This window comes from Scylla paramamosain, chromosome 26, assembly GCF_035594125.1.
Source record: "Scylla paramamosain isolate STU-SP2022 chromosome 26, ASM3559412v1, whole genome shotgun sequence".
NCBI lineage: Eukaryota > Metazoa > Arthropoda > Malacostraca > Decapoda > Portunidae > Scylla > Scylla paramamosain.
The window spans coordinates 3104140-3120000 of NC_087176.1; the positions used below are offsets into that span (position 1 = coordinate 3104140).

Sequence of the window (15861 nt, forward strand, 5' to 3'; positions counted from 1 at the left end):
ACAAAACATACATTATATAATACAGAGGCCCTTCTTTTCTTCTTCTTGTCTTACATAAAAAAGAAAAAAAAACAATAAGAGTTACGTGTGCTGGACTAAGGCAAGGATTATTCTGTAGCAATATTAAGTTCTCTTGGTAGTGGAAGTTACCTAGAAGTGTAACTAAAGCCTTTGCTGTTGTGTTAGGTTGTGTGGTTATGAGGTCAGAATGTAAGTACAGTCGCGAAGTGTTGTAACCTGACTCTCTCACTTCCACTGTGCTTAGAGTGTAGTGTTACTTCAGTGTTCCTTCAGTGTTCATTCAGTCTTCTTTCAGTGTTCCCTCAGTGTTCCTTCAGTGTTCCTTCGGTCTTCCTTCAGTGTTCATTTCTGTGTTCCTTCAGTGTTCCTTCGGTGTTCCTTCGGTGTTCCATCAGTGTTCCTTCAGTGTTCCTTCAGTGTTCCTTCAGTGTTCCCTCAGTGTTCCTTCAGTGTTCATTCAGTGTTCCTTCAGTCTTCTTTCAGTGTTCCTTCAGTTTTTCTTCAGTGTTCCTTCAATGTTCCTTCGGTCTTCCTTGTCTTCCTTCAGTGTTCCTTCAGTCTCACGTCCCCTGATCTCCTTGGAACCTTTCACTTCTCAGGGTTTCTAAGGTGACCGGCAGCACATCGGGGGATTCACAGTGAGACGGCACGGGGAAATTAGTGGAAGAAAATACACGTGAGTAAACTTTTGTCTGTGACTGTACATACAAAGGCTGCCGGTGATTGGGGGCTGGGGAGGAGAGGGTTCGTGTTCCTACCTACCTATCCTCTGTGTGTTGTGTGGTGGTAACGAGGCAGTGTGGATGAAGTTAGGGAGAAAGGAAGGAAGGAAGGAGGGAGAGAGGGAGGGAGGGAGGGATGGAGAGAGGAAAAAGTAATTGTTGATGTGAAGGGTTGTGGTGGTGGTGGTCGTGGTGAGTTTGTGGTGAATGCTACTACTACTACTACTACTACTACTACTACTACTACTACTACTACTACTACTACTACTACTACTACTACTACTACTACTACTACTACTACTACTACTACTGTCTTCGTTCTCGTCCTCTTTCTTGTTCGTGTTCTCCTCTTCCTTCTCCTCCTCCTCCTCTTCATCATCATCATCATCATCATCATCATCATCATCATCATCATCATCATCATCATCATCATCATCATCATCATCATCTTCTTCTTCTTCTTCTTCTTCTTCTTCTTCTTCTTCTTCTTCTTCTTCTTCTTCTTCTTCTTCTTCTCCTCCTCCTCCTCCTCCTCCTCCTCCTCCTCCTCCTCCTCCTCCTCCTCCTCCTCCTCCTGCTGTCTCTCCCTCTAGTACGTAGCGTAGAATAGTTACCTAACAATCTATATATTAAGGTCCTCAAGATCTTTTGCTGTTTGGACTTCCTTTGTATTCCTTTGTATCCCCCCCCCCACCACCACCAATGCATGTGTTTATAGTTACGATAGTTATGGATCTGTGGGGGCAGTGGCCGTAATGGTTCTTAACGGGCTTCACCTTGGGAAGGGTGATTAGGTCATTAGGTAATTAGGTGATTAGAGACAGGCTGGGAGGCAGGTAAACAAGGAACCCAGAGTCGTTTGGTTATTGATGAGTGGAGTGGTACAGGAGAGAGAGAGAGAGAGAGAGAGAGAGAGAGAGAGAGAGAGAGAGAGAGAGACGTGCGTGCTTAGATGCGTGCGTTGAGAGTCCGTGCGTTGCGTGTATGCTCCGGACATCACAACCACCACCACTACCACCACCATCACCACCTCATCCTCATCTCTCGGGTCAGTGTAGCCGCGACCGCGACGGAGGGAGGAGGTACGCCGCTGTCGCTCTCGCCGCCCTCGCCACGCTGTCACCTGCCTCGCCGTGCCTGCCTACCTGCTTGTATCATTAAGGCACCTGTGTTTGGCCGCCCCTTACCCCTTTATTCCCTTCACCTCACCTGGCCTGCTCTCTCTTCTCCTTTATATTTTTTTTAGTTATTTAATTATTTATTCTCTTCGTTGTTTTTATTATTATTATTATTATTATTTTTATTTTTGGGTTTGTTTTGTTGTTACTTACTTGTTTTTTTTATTCGTGTGTTTTTTAGGGTTTGTTTATTTGCTTATTTGTTTATTTGTTTATTTTTGTTCATCGTGTTCTGTTACTCATTTTTATTTAGTTATTTATTTTTTTCCCTGAATTTTCTTTTTCTTATTTTCTTCGTGTTTTGTTTTCGTGTTAGTTTGTTTATTTTTTTCTTCTGTTCCGCATCATTTTGTTCGTTTCTCTTTTTTATTTAATTTTCTGACTTTTTTTGTTTTCTACTGTGTTTAGTGTGTGTATGAGAGAGAGAGAGAGAGAGAGAGAGAGAGAGAGAGAGAGAGAGAGAGAGTCTAGGCTATCTCGCTTCTTAATACATTCCCTTGATTAATGTTTTACTTTATTTTTACTCTTTTTAATTATATCTTATTTTTGTCATTAAGTTAAAGTTCTCACGTGTGTTTCCTCCGTCTTGTTGTTGTTGTTGTTGTTGTTGTTGTTGGTGGTGGTGGTGGTGGTGGTGGTGTCGCTGTCTTTTTGTTTCCTCTCTCTCTCTCTCTCTCTCTCTCTCTCTCTCTCTCTCTCTCTCTCTCTCTCTCTCTCTCTCTCTCTCTCTCTCTTTCGTTCCTGGACGTATCTTCATCAACCTTTTTATCTTTATTTTCTTTTCTTCATCTCTTTCCTTCCTTTCAAAGTTGCCACTCACTCCACAACACTTCTCACCTGTCCCACTTATTACCGCCATCCTTACCTGGAGTGTTTCTCAGCAGCAAGTAATTTCTTTTCTCTTAAACCTGCTGTTCTTATTCTTTTTCTTAGATGTTTTGCTAATATTTCACGTTTTCTATGAGATTCAGACCTTAGCCGGAAACTTCTTAACTTGTGTCACGTGGGAAAAGTCGTGTGTTTCTTTTTTTAACTTGTAGTAGAAGAAGAGGGGGAAAAAAGTTGCTTGTATTGTTTTTGTGTAAAGTGTTTGAGTTGCTTGTTTGTCTTGTGTTTAAATTGTTTTTGTTTTCTTATTTATTTATGTATTTATTTATTTATTTATTTATTTATTTATTTATTTATTTTATTTATTTTTTTGTCTAGTATTGAAATCTTTTTTATTCTTATTTATGTATTCATTTATTTATTTTGTCCAAAGTGTCTAAATTGTTTATGTGTCTGTCTGTGTGTCTGTCTGGTGTTGAAATTGCCTGTTTTTTTAATTCTTATTTATTCATTTTTTATTTGTTTAAAGTGTCGAAATTGTCTGTTTGTTTGTTTGTCTGGTGGCTAAATTGTCTTTTTTTTTTTTTGTTCTTATTTATTTATTGATCTTTTCTATTTACTTATTTTTTCTAGAAGTCTCAAAGTTGTATGTTTCGTGTTTGCCTGAAATGTGCTTTGTGATATTTTTATTATTTTATTTTATTTTTTCCTAACCTAACCTAACTTAACCTAATCTAACCTAAAATGTTTTACGTCCTGAAAAAAAAAGTTGTCTGGTTTTAATTCCCTGTGTGTCTGTGTAGCTTGGTTTGTCATTCTTTTTCCTCTTAAGGGATCGAGAAGTGTTCGTTTTCTTTCTTTCTTCTTTTTTCTTCTCATGCCTTCTGCGAGTTGCCTTTCCGTTTTCTTTGTTTTTTCTTTTTTTCTTCTCATGCCTTCTGCGAGTTGCCTTTCCGTTTTCTTTCTTTTTTCTTTTTTTCTTCTCATGCCTTCTGCGAGTTGCCTTTCCTCCGATATTTGTTATTTAGAGTTTTCATTTCTCTTTGTTAACGCTGCTTGCTTTCTCTGATTCTCTTCCGTGTTTATTTATCGTAATTTATCGCCATTTTCCCCTTAATGTGGAAAGTACGTGTTTTTTTATATATATATATTTTTTATTTTTTTCGTTTCCGCTGTGCATTTTCCTTTCCTCCTATATTTATTTTCTTTTTTTAAGTTTCAAGAAAAATTCAATGTTTTTCTGTCCCTTGTGAACGCTGCTTGGTTCGTCTGCTTCTCTTTCGTGTCAATGTCAGTTTGTCACACTATTAAGGTTTAGAAAAGTCTCGTTTTATATAATTTTTCGTGTCCTCTTTACGTTTCCTCTCTTCTGACATTTCTCTTTTTTTGAAGCTTTAGGGAAAAGTCGGAGTGTTCGTGTGCTTTGTGTACGGTGGTTGCCTTCTCTGTCATTTTTCTTCCCTTGCCTAAGCCTATAGAACCTGCAGCCTTTGTGTTAGTGTCTGACCCGTCATCGAAACCCTTTACTATGGGTATTACGACACTTCTGCCTAACAACACGACTTTCATTTGATAGTACGACAGCTTCCCTTAACGGTAGAGCACTGACGATAGTACGACAGTTTTACCAGATAGTACGACATATTTGCTTAATAGTACGACGTGTATTTGATGGTACGACACTTTTGCTTGATAGTACGACAGTTTTACCAGATAGTACGACACTTTTGCTTTATAGTACGGCACTCATTTGATAGTACGACACTTTTGCTTGATGGTATGGCACTTTTGCTTGATAGTACGACACTTTTACTTCATAGTACGACAGTTTTGCTAGTTCGACAGTTTTACACCATAGTGCAGCACTCTTAACTTCGCTGGAGTAACCCTGAAGACTTTGAGCAAGAAATACAACTAGCACTAAAATCTACCAGCTTTTTTATCACTTAACAATTACAAATGTCTTTCTTATACACCAAACACTACGTACATTACTTCATTAACCCTTTAACTGCCATTACACACACCTTTCCTTCATCACTAACCACTTTGAGACTCGTTCCCTTGCTTGATACCCACCTCCAAACATTTTATTGGCTAGAAATTGTAAAATCTATTCGTTCTTTTATCCCGTCTCTTTCTTGTAGATGTTCGTTAAAGACTGATGTTGCTTTTAGTGCTGTGAATTGTTGCTCGTCGTAGAGAAAGGGTTAAACTTCTAGTAAAGTATCCCTAAGTTGAGAATTTTGTTGACCTTTCTTTTGGGCCTTTTTTTCTCTCTCTCTTTCTCTCTTTTTGTTGTTCTTGGCCAGTCTCTCTCTTACATAAATAAGTAAACGAAACAAAATTCCTTATTAGTCATGGATTATCAGCTCTTGTTGTAGTGATAGTAACAGTAGATGGTCTCCTCGCCCCGTCCCCCTCACAGCATGTCGGCCCCGTGGTAGGCAGCGAGGCACTATTGGCGTGGCACCAGGCAGGCACCCTTTGGCACTCCAGCGTGTGAATACAGTGCCCGCATACCCGTGACTTGTCGTGCGCCTCTACACCTACTCTCTCTCTCTCTCTCTCTCTCTCTCTCTCTCTCTCTCTCTCTCTCTCTCTCTCCTTGTTCTTAACTTTTACATTTACGTACACGCGTGCAAGTGAGGAAGGACACAAGACTCACGTACATACACGGACACACACTGTACGTACACGCCTCTACGCACACGCCTCCTCCACTCCAGGGATGCTGCCTCGCCCACACCTGCTGCTGGTCAGTGCTTATGTGTGTGTGTGTGTGTGTGTGTGTGTGTGTGTGTGTGTGTGTGTGTGTGTGTGTGTGTGTGTGTGTGTGTGTGTGTGTGTGTGTGTGTGTGTGTGTGTGTGTTTTATTGCTGAGTTGCGGATCTATTTTTGTAATTATTGTTTGAGTTGTGTTTCTTTGATAATGTAGTGTTAAGAGTTCTAATTTCTATGTAATTCTAAAAGCTGTGGTCAAGAAACATTTGTCTATATGTCTGTGTGTGTGTGTGTGTGTGTGTGTGTGTGTGTGTGTGTGTGTGTGTGTGTGTGTGTGTGTGTGTGTGTGTAATAATAATAATAATAATAATAATAATAATAATGAACGGTTTATTCTTTAGGTAGTCAACAAACTGAAAATGTACATTGGGGGTGGGGAAATACTTGACATTAATCCTAAAGGTAAGTGAAATCTAGAAGAGACTATTGATTGATGGCTCGCACCATGGTGGGAATCGCACTGAGTCTGTACCGGTCCGTACGTGGCGCCTTTAGGGGCGTTATCTTATTGTGGTGTCTGGTGGCACGGGTAGGGCGAGGCGCGTCAGGCGGCAGCATGTTTCTGAGACGTGGATGATTCAGAAGTCCCCTTCCAAACTTCTCTAGAGCCTCACTGTACCTGGTGGATAGTCTGGACAGCTTCAGGGTGTTCAGGGCTTCTTCATAGGTGGTGTATGCAGGGCCAAGGATGACCCTGCACGCCCTTTTCTGCACACTCTCCAACTGTAGCTGTTGAGTTTGTGTGAGGGAGGAGGATCACGCTGGAGAGGCGTACATGAGTTTGGGGAGGATGAAAGTAAGATACACCCCCCTTAACTCATCTGTCGGCGTCCCCAGCGACCTGAGTCTGCGCAGCATGTACAGCCTGTAGGTAGCTGATCTTATGGTGCTGGCGACATGCTGCTTCCAGGTCAGCTGGTCGTCCACCGTGACTCCGAGGAGCTTGGCACATCGGACAACCTGGAGGGGGTGAGGGCCCACTGAGAGCTGGGGAGGGGGCACTGGTACAGAGGAGGTACAGAAATGCATCACCACAGTTTTGTTGTGGTTGATGGTCATCCTGCTCTCCTCCGTCCACGTCTGCAGCCGCTCCAGGATCGCTTGCAGTGGCGAGTAGTCCGGGTTCTTGGTGGAAACTGGGACGCCCACGGTGCAGTCGTCCACATACTTGTGTGTGTGTGTGTGTGTGTGTGTGTGTGTGTGTGTGTGTGTGTGTGTGTGTGTGTGTGTGTGTGTGTGTGTGTGTGTGTGTGTGTCGACATATTGCAGAAAGCCAGACAGGTTTGCATGTTCAGGTTAAGCTGGTGGAGAGAGAGAGAGAGAGAGAGAGAGAGAGAGAGAGAGAGAGAGAGAGAGAGAGAGAGAGAGAGAGAGAGAGAGAGAGAGATTACGTGTGTGTTTTGCATGTTTGTTGCTCTGATGAATGCTTGGATGAAAGACGGAGAGAGAGAGAGAGAGAGAGAGAGAGAGAGAGAGAGAGAGAGAGAGAGAGAGAGAGAGAGAGAGAGAGAGAGAGAGAGTGTGTGTGTGTGTGTGTGTGTGTACCCGTAACACAAGAAAAAAATAAAATAAATAAAAAATAAAAATAAACATTTATAACAACGGTAACTATAGAGGGAAAGCTTCACTATAATAAAAGTTAAATAAAAAAAAAAAGAGAAAGAAATTGTGTGTTACAATGAGTGGGAGACAAATGGAGCAGACTCAGTAATCAGCTTGTTAGTGCCAAGTCATTAAGAAGCTTTAAAAGAAGATTAGACTAATTTATGGATGGGGGTGACAGACGGATATAGACAGGCATTCTTTATACAGGGACTGCCACGTGTGGGGCTGGTGGGGTGCTGTAGGGGTGGCTAGTGAGTGGGTGGTGTGGGGGTGGCTAGTGAGTGGGTGGTGTGGGGGTGGCTAGTGAGTGGGTGGTGTGGGGGTGGCTGGTGAGTGGATGGGTGGGGGTGGCTGGTGATGAGTGGGTTGAGTTATATATTACCTTATATTGAGAGGGTAAAATGTGTTTTTTTATATATCTTTTTCTTTTCTCGTTCTTTTTCTTTATATATATATATATATATATATATATATATATATATATATATATATATATATATATATATATATATATATATATATATATATATTCTTCAACCCTTTGAGTCCTATTGTCGTCTTTGGTAATATTCAGAGCAGTGGAGGAATGAAGTTTGTTATGGACGTAGAGAGAGAGAGAGAGAAGAGAGAGGAGTAGAGAGAGAGAGAGAGAGAGGAGAGAGAGAGAGAGAGAGATGAGAGAGAGAGAGAGAGAGAGAGAGAGAGATTGTTAATTTTTCTAGGATAGGAAACTGAATAACATACTTTTCCTACAAACATGTTTGTCTGAAAATGTTAAGGGATTATGGGAGAAAAATGTGTAGCGCTGAATGGTGAATTGTATGCTTTGTACCAAGCAAGAGGAAAAGTGTGGTTATTTAATGAAAGAAAAAATACCCGAGTGCATTTGTTATTGATGGAATCTTTATTAGGTACCAAATACAAGGTTGGTTTTTGCTGTTCATATTCATCTCTGACTTAACACTGTGCCTTGTGTATGCAGGCGTGGAGAGAATCAAGTGTTATATAGGTACAGAAAAAAAATAAAAATAAATAAATAAACAAATACATAAAATAAAATAAAATATAAGATCTGTTTTCCTTCAATTTCAAAAGACATTATTTTCTGCTATTCATATTTATCTTTGTTAATATTATTATTATTATTTTTTTCCATATCTGATATCATGAGAGAAAATCAAATTATTAAAAGAAAAACACAACAACAACTTGCATCTTCACTACATTTCAAGACCCAGAATTAGTTTTTGTTATTCATATAAGTTAATATTAATTCCTTACACGTACTTGCATTGGAGAAATTAAAGTTATCATGCATCATTTTCTCATCCTCACGAAATATAAAGACTGCACCCTATATCACCCTGACATCCGTGAGAGTTAGTGAGCCAGCCTTTGTTTACATTGACGAAACATTAACACGTACTTCGCCTAATTCTCAGCAACTTGGAGCTCGGAACGTGACGAGAGAGAGAGAGAGAGAGAGAGAGAGAGAGAGAGAGAGAGAGAGAGAGAGAGAGAGAGAGAGAGAGAGAGAGCTAGGAAAGGGTAAAAGAAGATAGGGAGTGGAATGCGGCGGCGTGGAGAGAGCAAGGGGAAAGGTTAGTGATGTAAACAGATGAGGGGAGACCGCCAGAAGGGGGGAGACAGTGATATACAGCGAGGGGAGAGGGGCGCCGCTGTAATCTGCCTTGTGAATGTTGAATGCAGTGTCTTCTGACCTTTGCACTCCTCCTCCTCCTCCTCCTCCTCCTCCTCCACTTCCTCTTCGTCCTTATCATCTGGTTTTTTCCCCTCTTTTTCTCTTCTTTCCTTTAGTTATTTTAAGTTGGTTCTTTCAGTGATTTTTCTTGATTTTTTTTCATCCCCTTCGTTGTCTTCTTCCTCCTCCTCCTCCTCCTCCTCATCCTCATCATCATCATCATCATCATCATCATCATCATCATCATCATCATCATCATCATCACCTTCTTCTTCTTCTTCTTCCTTCCTCCTCCTCCTCCTCCTCCTCCTCCTCCTCCTCCTCCTCCTCCTCCTCCTCCTCCTCCGTCATCACCATCTGGAATTGTCGACCTTCTAAAATATTTTCCTCTTGACGCAGGACACCGATAAGCCTTGAGGAGGAGGAGGAGGAGGAAGAGGGGGAGGAGGAGGAGGAAGAGGAAGAGGAGGAGGAGGAAGAAAGGAAGGAAGGCGGGGGGAAAGGAGATTTATGAACGTGTGTGTGAGAGAGAGAGAGAGAGAGAGAGAGAGAGAGAGAGAGAGAGAGAGAGAGAGAGAGAGAGAGAGAGAGAGAGAGAGAGAGATGAAAAGGCCAAAGTGGAGAGGAAGTGAAGGAGGAGGAAGGAAAGGAAAAAAAAAGGAAGAGGAAGACTTGACATGGTGGAATATTAAGGTGGAGGAAGGGAGGAGGAGGAGGAAGAGGAGGAGGAGGAGGAGGAGGAGGAGGAAGATGTGGAAGGAAGATAGCAGAAACAAATTTAGAGACAAGAGTCGGGGAGTGGGGGAAGAGAGAGAGAGAGAGAGAGAGAGAGAGAGAGAGAGAGAGAGAGAGAGAGAGAGAGAGAGAGAGAGATGAATGAAGAAGAGAAAAAGAAATAAAAAAATGAAGAAGGGGAGGCGGAAGAGAAGTAAAAATAAAGAAAGGAAGAGACAGGATAGATAATGAAAGAGGAGGAAGAAGAAAAAGAAAAACAGAAAAAAATAAAGTAGGAGAGGAAGAACAAATAAAGAAAGATAAAAGAGCAGAGAAAACAGCAAATAAACAGAGAAGTAAAGAGAGAAATGTGAAACAGACGAGGAAGAAGAAAAAAAGAAATAAAGAAGGAAGAAAAGAAGAGACTGAGGAAAGAGGAAGAGAAGGAAAGGAGAGAACAAATGAATTAGGAAGCAGAGAAACGGAAGTCAAATGATGAAGGAGGAATGAGGAAATGAGGCAAGAGAGAGAGAGAGAGAGAGAGAGAGAGAGAGAGAGAGAGAGAGAGAGAGAGAGAGAGAGAGAGAGAGAGAGAGAGAGAGAGAAGGAAGAGGTTTAGAGATGGAGGGAGGGAGGGACTGAAGAGAAGAGTAGGAAGTGATTGAAGGAGGAGGAGGAGGAGGAGGAGGAGGAGGAGGAGGAGGAGGAGGAGGAGGAGGAGGAGGAGGAGGAGGAGGAGGAGGAGGAGGAAAATAAAGAAGAAGGACTAACGGAAGCTGTCCATCTTCTTCTCCTTCTCTCCAAGCTCTTTTTATTTAAGCCTTTTTTTTCGATACATTTTCTTTTAGACCTCGCATAAGTGAACCCTTCAATAATAATAATAATAATAATAAAAATAATAATAATAAAAATAATAAGTGAGGCTATTAATATTTTTTACTTAGTGCAGCTTAAATTTCCATCTATAGGTTAATAAGAATAATTTAATTGATGTTGAGGCACTGTTTGGCATCACTGCTTCTAGTGTTGTTGCCGCCAGTTTAATAGTCTTCCCACACACTTACTGGTGAAGTCCCCTGATGTAGATGATAAAGCTGATTCTCGTGTCTATGTGGCTTCTAGATAAAGACAATGCACCACTGACACTATTCACCTGAAGTTTTAGTGATGGAAAGGTGACACACGTTTATGATATTCAAGGTGACACGCGCAAGATGGTCACTACACACTACACAATGATTTTCAAGGTGACACTCGTAAGAATGGTCACTACACACTACACAATGATTTTCAAGGTGACACACGTAAGAATGGTCACTACACACTACACAATGATTTTCAAGGTGACACTCGTAAGAATGGTCACTACACACTACACAATGATTTTCAAGGTGACACTCGTAAGAATGGTCACTACACACTACACAATGATTTTCAAGGTGACACACGTAAGATGGTCACTACACACTACACACTTATGATCCTGAGAGGTAAGACTGATGACTGCTCGTGTGATGAACTCTTATATGACTTGAATGATAAACTCAGCCTGTAGTGACGATGTTCTCGCTTGAAACTCCGGAACCGCTGATATCTGAACCCCTTTGTAATATACCATTCAGCCTTATTGACGCAGATGTAGTTACTGGAGAAGGAAACTGGCGAATAGTGAAGTTGACAAGAGCCAATCATATGCCTAAAACTAAATTAGCCAATCACAGTGACTGGATTTTTTAGCGGCGGGGACCAAAAGAGCGTGACAAGAGGACGGAAAGATTAATATGGACTATGTGATAATGCAGGGGAGGAAATAGAAAGGAATGTGTTTATCAAGATGTTTTTGTCGAGCTGCACTTGTTTAGGGATAAGGAAGGTGCTGATTCCGTTGAAATACAGCACGTAGTGGAAAGACAGGTTATTGACTCAAGCACATGGGGAAAATACAGAAAATAGGTGATAGATACATATATACGATTAGATAGTAGTGAATGCTACGAGTGGTACATTGACTTTTTTTCATTTTTTTTCTCTCTTTTTTTCTCAGTAATTTAATAAGAGTTGATCTGTTTTTTTGTTTTGTTTTTATATATAATTTTTTTTTGTCCCATAATTCAACAGTGATTTTGTTATTTTATTTTTTCCTTTACCTTTTTTTTTCCATAATTCAATAAGGATGTTTTTTTTATTTATATTTATTTTATGTATTTATTTTGTTATTTTCCATCTTTTTTTCATAATTTAATAAAGATACTTAGATTTTTTTCCCTTTTTTCCTTCCCTCATAATTCAATTAGGATAGTTCTTATTTTTCCCATTTTTTTCCCATAATTCAGTGAAGATAGTTTGATTTTTCCTCATTTTTTTTTTTCCCATAATACAAGTACTGCTTCATTTTTTTCCCACATTTTTTCCCCCAGTAATTGTTCCTTTCCTGAAGTTTCCCGTCCTGTTTTCCTCCATTCGTACCAGTGATATTCTTTTTCCCCCCCCTCCTATCTTTCCTCTCAATTGTTCCTTTTCTCTATTCACTATTTCCCTTTCAGTACAAAATTTCCCTTCCCTTCTTTCCTCCCCCTTATTTGATTTCCTCTTCAATTCGTCACCTCTCTGTTTTCCGTTTTCCTCTCTTTCCTTCCTCTTTATCATTGTTCTCTCAGTGCCATTTCGTTTAAATCATACTTTTCTTTCCTTTCTCTCTTTCCTCCTTTTCTCTTTTTTTCTTCCTTCTTCTCTTTCATTTCCCAGATCTCAATTTTCCTTTTTTCTTTCCTCTTGTCATTGTTTCTTGGTTCTGTAGTTGTTATTTTGTTTCACTACTACTACTACTACTACTACTACTACTACTACTACTACTACTACTACTACTACTACTACTACTACTACTACTACTACTACTACTACTACTACTGCCCTCCACTCACTGTACTGTCATACTTAATCCTCTCCATCCTTAGTAACTCTCTCTCTCTCTCTCTCTCTCTCTCTCTCTCTCTCTCTCTCTCTCTCTCTCTCTCTCTCTCTCTCTCTCTCTCTCTCTCGGCTAAGCGGTAAAAGCAAAAAAAAAAAAAGGTCATATTTGCATCTATATGTTCAGTATAAGCGAGCGAGCGAGCGAGCGAGAGAGAGAGAGAGAGAGAGAGAGAGAGAGAGAGAGAGAGAGAGAGAGAGAGAGAGAGAGAGAGAGAGAGAGAGAGAGAGAGAGAGAGAGAGAATAGGAGTAGACTAGAAAACAGAGATCCTTTGTATCCTAAGTACTCCTCCTCCTCCTCCTCCTCCTCCTCCTCCTCCTCCTCCTCCTCCTCCTCCTCCTGTACAGTTTACATTATCTGTTTTTTTTTCTTTTTTGTATATTCTTTGGGTTTCGTGAGCTCTTCATTGCCACGGTGAAGCGCAGGTGCAGAGGAGCAGGCGTGGGAGGCGCGGGCTGGGCAGTAATTACAGGTAGCAGGGAGGTATGGACTGCAGAAGGAGGAAGAGGAGGAGAAGGAGGGTGTGTGTAGAAGGGGAACGTGTAGGAAGAGGAGGAGGAAAGGGAGAAGGGGTGGTTTGGTGAGTGAAGTTGTAGTAGGAGGAGGAGGAGGAGGAGGAAGAAGAGGAGGAGGAGAGGAGGGTGTGTGGGAAGGAAGCTTGCAGGATTAGGTCAGGGAGAGTGGGTGTGAAGTGAAGGAGGAAGAGGAGGAGGAGGAGGAGGAGGAGGAGGAGGAGGAGGAGGAGGAGGAGGAGGAGGAGGAGGAGGAGAATATTAGTTAGAGAAGAGCATAACTGTAATGTAATAACTACTACTACTACTACTACTACTACTACTACTACTACTACTACTACTACTACTACTACTACTACTACTACTACTACTACTACTACTACTACTATCATTACAACAACAATAGCAACAAGAACAAGAACAACAACAGCAACAACAATTACTACTACTACTGCTGCTACGAGAGAGAGAGAGAGAGAGAGAGAGAGAGAGAGAGAGAGAGAGAGAGAGAGAGAGAGAGAGAGAGAGAGAGAGAGAGAGAGAGAGAGAGAGAGAGCAATCTTCTTACTGTCGCTACTGGATAAATTTCGCTCACTTTATTTTCTTCTTCGTGTTTTTTTCCTTATTTTTCCTGTTTTCTTATTTTATATTTCCTTTATTTTTTCTTTCGTCCTCTTGCCAACTTTTTTTTTTATTTTCGTCTATTCTTTGTTTCCTTCCTCGTGTATTTTGTTTGTTTTTTTTTTCCATCTCCTTTGTTTTGTTTTTCCCTGCTTTGTTTTCTCTCTGTTTTCCTGTTTACAGTTTCCGATGCTTATTGTTTTTTTTTGTTCGTTTTTGTTTCCTTTCTGTTTCCTTTTGTTTCCATTTTTTCAGTTTTCCTTTTTCTTGTTTTTTTTTCCGTTTCCAGCTTTTATTTTGGTTTATTTGTTTGTTTCTTCCTGTTTCCTCAGTGGTTCTTTTTTTCTGTTTTTCCCCTTTTTTCCATTTTTCTCGTTTGTTTTCCTTTTAGTTTTTCCATTTCATCTTTTATTTTTGGGTGTATTTCTATATATAATGCTTTTTTTCCTTTATTTTCCCTGTTTCTTGTGTGGTTATTGTTTTTTTCCCTTTTATTTTCTATTTTCCTGTTTCTTGCCTTTTTTTCCAGCTTTTATTTTCGGTTCATTTTATATATTTTCTATTTCTTGTCTTTTATTTTATTTTTTTTCATTTATTTCCTCATTGTTTCCCCTCGTAGCTAATTTTCACGTCTGTTTCCTCCATTTCCCTCTTACTCTTCTATTTACCCCCTCTGTTCGTTTCCCCAGTCCTCTAACACACCATTCTTACACAGTCGCCTCTTTTTCCCTCTTTCCCTCACCATACTCTTTCCCTCTGCACGTCTTCCACAGTTTCCAGTTTCCCCCACATCGGTAAGGTTAGGTTTTCATATCATTTTTTTCCCCCTCTTGTTCTTTCCACCTTTCTTTGTGGAGTGGAGAGGTGGAGAGATGGAGGTACGAGAGATCCCCAAGGAGTGGCTCTGTATTCCCTTTCCTTTTTCCTCCTGATGACTTGGATGAGGAGGAGGAGGAGGAAGAGGAGGAGGAGGAGGAGGAGGAGGAGGAGGAGGAGGAGGAGGAGGAGGAGGAGCGTGCTCATTTGTTATAAGAGAAAGACATCAAGTGTTTCTCTCTCTCTCTCTCTCTCTCTCTCTCTCTCTCTCTCTCTCTCTCTCTCTCTCTCTCTCTCTCTCTCTCTCTCTCTCTCTCTCTCTCTCTCTCTCAACTATGAAGGGGCAAAGATCCGTCTGTGTATCTGTCAGTTAGTTAGACAGCCAGTCAGTCAGTCATTCTCTCTCTCTCTCTCTCTCTCTCTCTCTCTCTCTCTCTCTCTCTCTCTCTCTCTCTCTCTCTCTCTCTCTCTCTCTCTCTCTCTCTGTCTGTCTGTCTGTCTGTCTGTCTGTCTGTCTGTCTGTCTATCTATCTATCTATCTATCTATCTTCCTCTACGTATATAATATTAGATTAACAAATAGATAGGCAGATAGATACATTCGTACACACACACACACACACACACAAATAGACAAACTAAGAGATAGACAAATAAATAAACGAATAAATAGATTGACAGATAAATACATAGACACACAGACAGACAGACAGAGAGACAGACAGACAAATACGTGGAAAAATAAACACACACGCACAAAAAACAAAACAAATCCGTAATCCCTCACAGGCAGGACCAGAGATATTTTGAGCATAGGCCTAACTAAACTCACTAACTAAACTAACTAAGCCAGCCGTGACAAGCCCGCTCCTTTATCCTGGTGAGGGCATTGGGGCCAGCGGGCTTGTGTTCAGACGGTATTTCCCTAGGCGCAGTTCAGTGTGTTTCCCCTTATTGCGCTTCTTTAGTATTCTCTATGGTGGCGGTGTGACGTATTTATTTATTTTATTTATTTAATTTTTTTGTATTTGTTTGTTTGTTTATTTTTGCGGTTAGTGATGCGTTTTTTTTTTTTTATGGTTATTCCACCATGGCCCATTGGTCTGCTTAACAATAAGTAATACAATAATAAAGATAATAAATAATGAAAATTATAAAAATAAAATAATAATGAAAACAATAAAATAAAGATTAAAATAATAAAAAAAAAGTTCCTTGAAAAGCCGAAAGGACATTAATTGGAGTCGTGATCCTTAAATTATCAATAGAATCATAATGTCACTCCTGGAAACTCCCTGTAGCTTGGTGCATTAAAACCTACAATTCTTAAACTACTCGTATTACTAGAATCACTAAAACTGTATAACTGAGTGACTGTCTTCAGCCTCT

The 15861-nt window shown here is 40.5% G+C and overlaps 1 long non-coding RNA gene across 1 annotated transcript in view; it reads left to right on the plus strand.

Moving 5' to 3' along the window:
* The first annotated feature begins 2673 nt into the window (after window positions 1–2673).
* Window positions 2674–15861, plus strand: part of LOC135113902 (uncharacterized) — a 52587-nt gene continuing 39399 nt past the window's right edge. The window contains exon 1 of the long non-coding RNA XR_010275105.1: window positions 2674–5507. This is a non-coding gene — a long non-coding RNA (uncharacterized LOC135113902). The remainder of the gene's footprint in view (window positions 5508–15861) is intronic.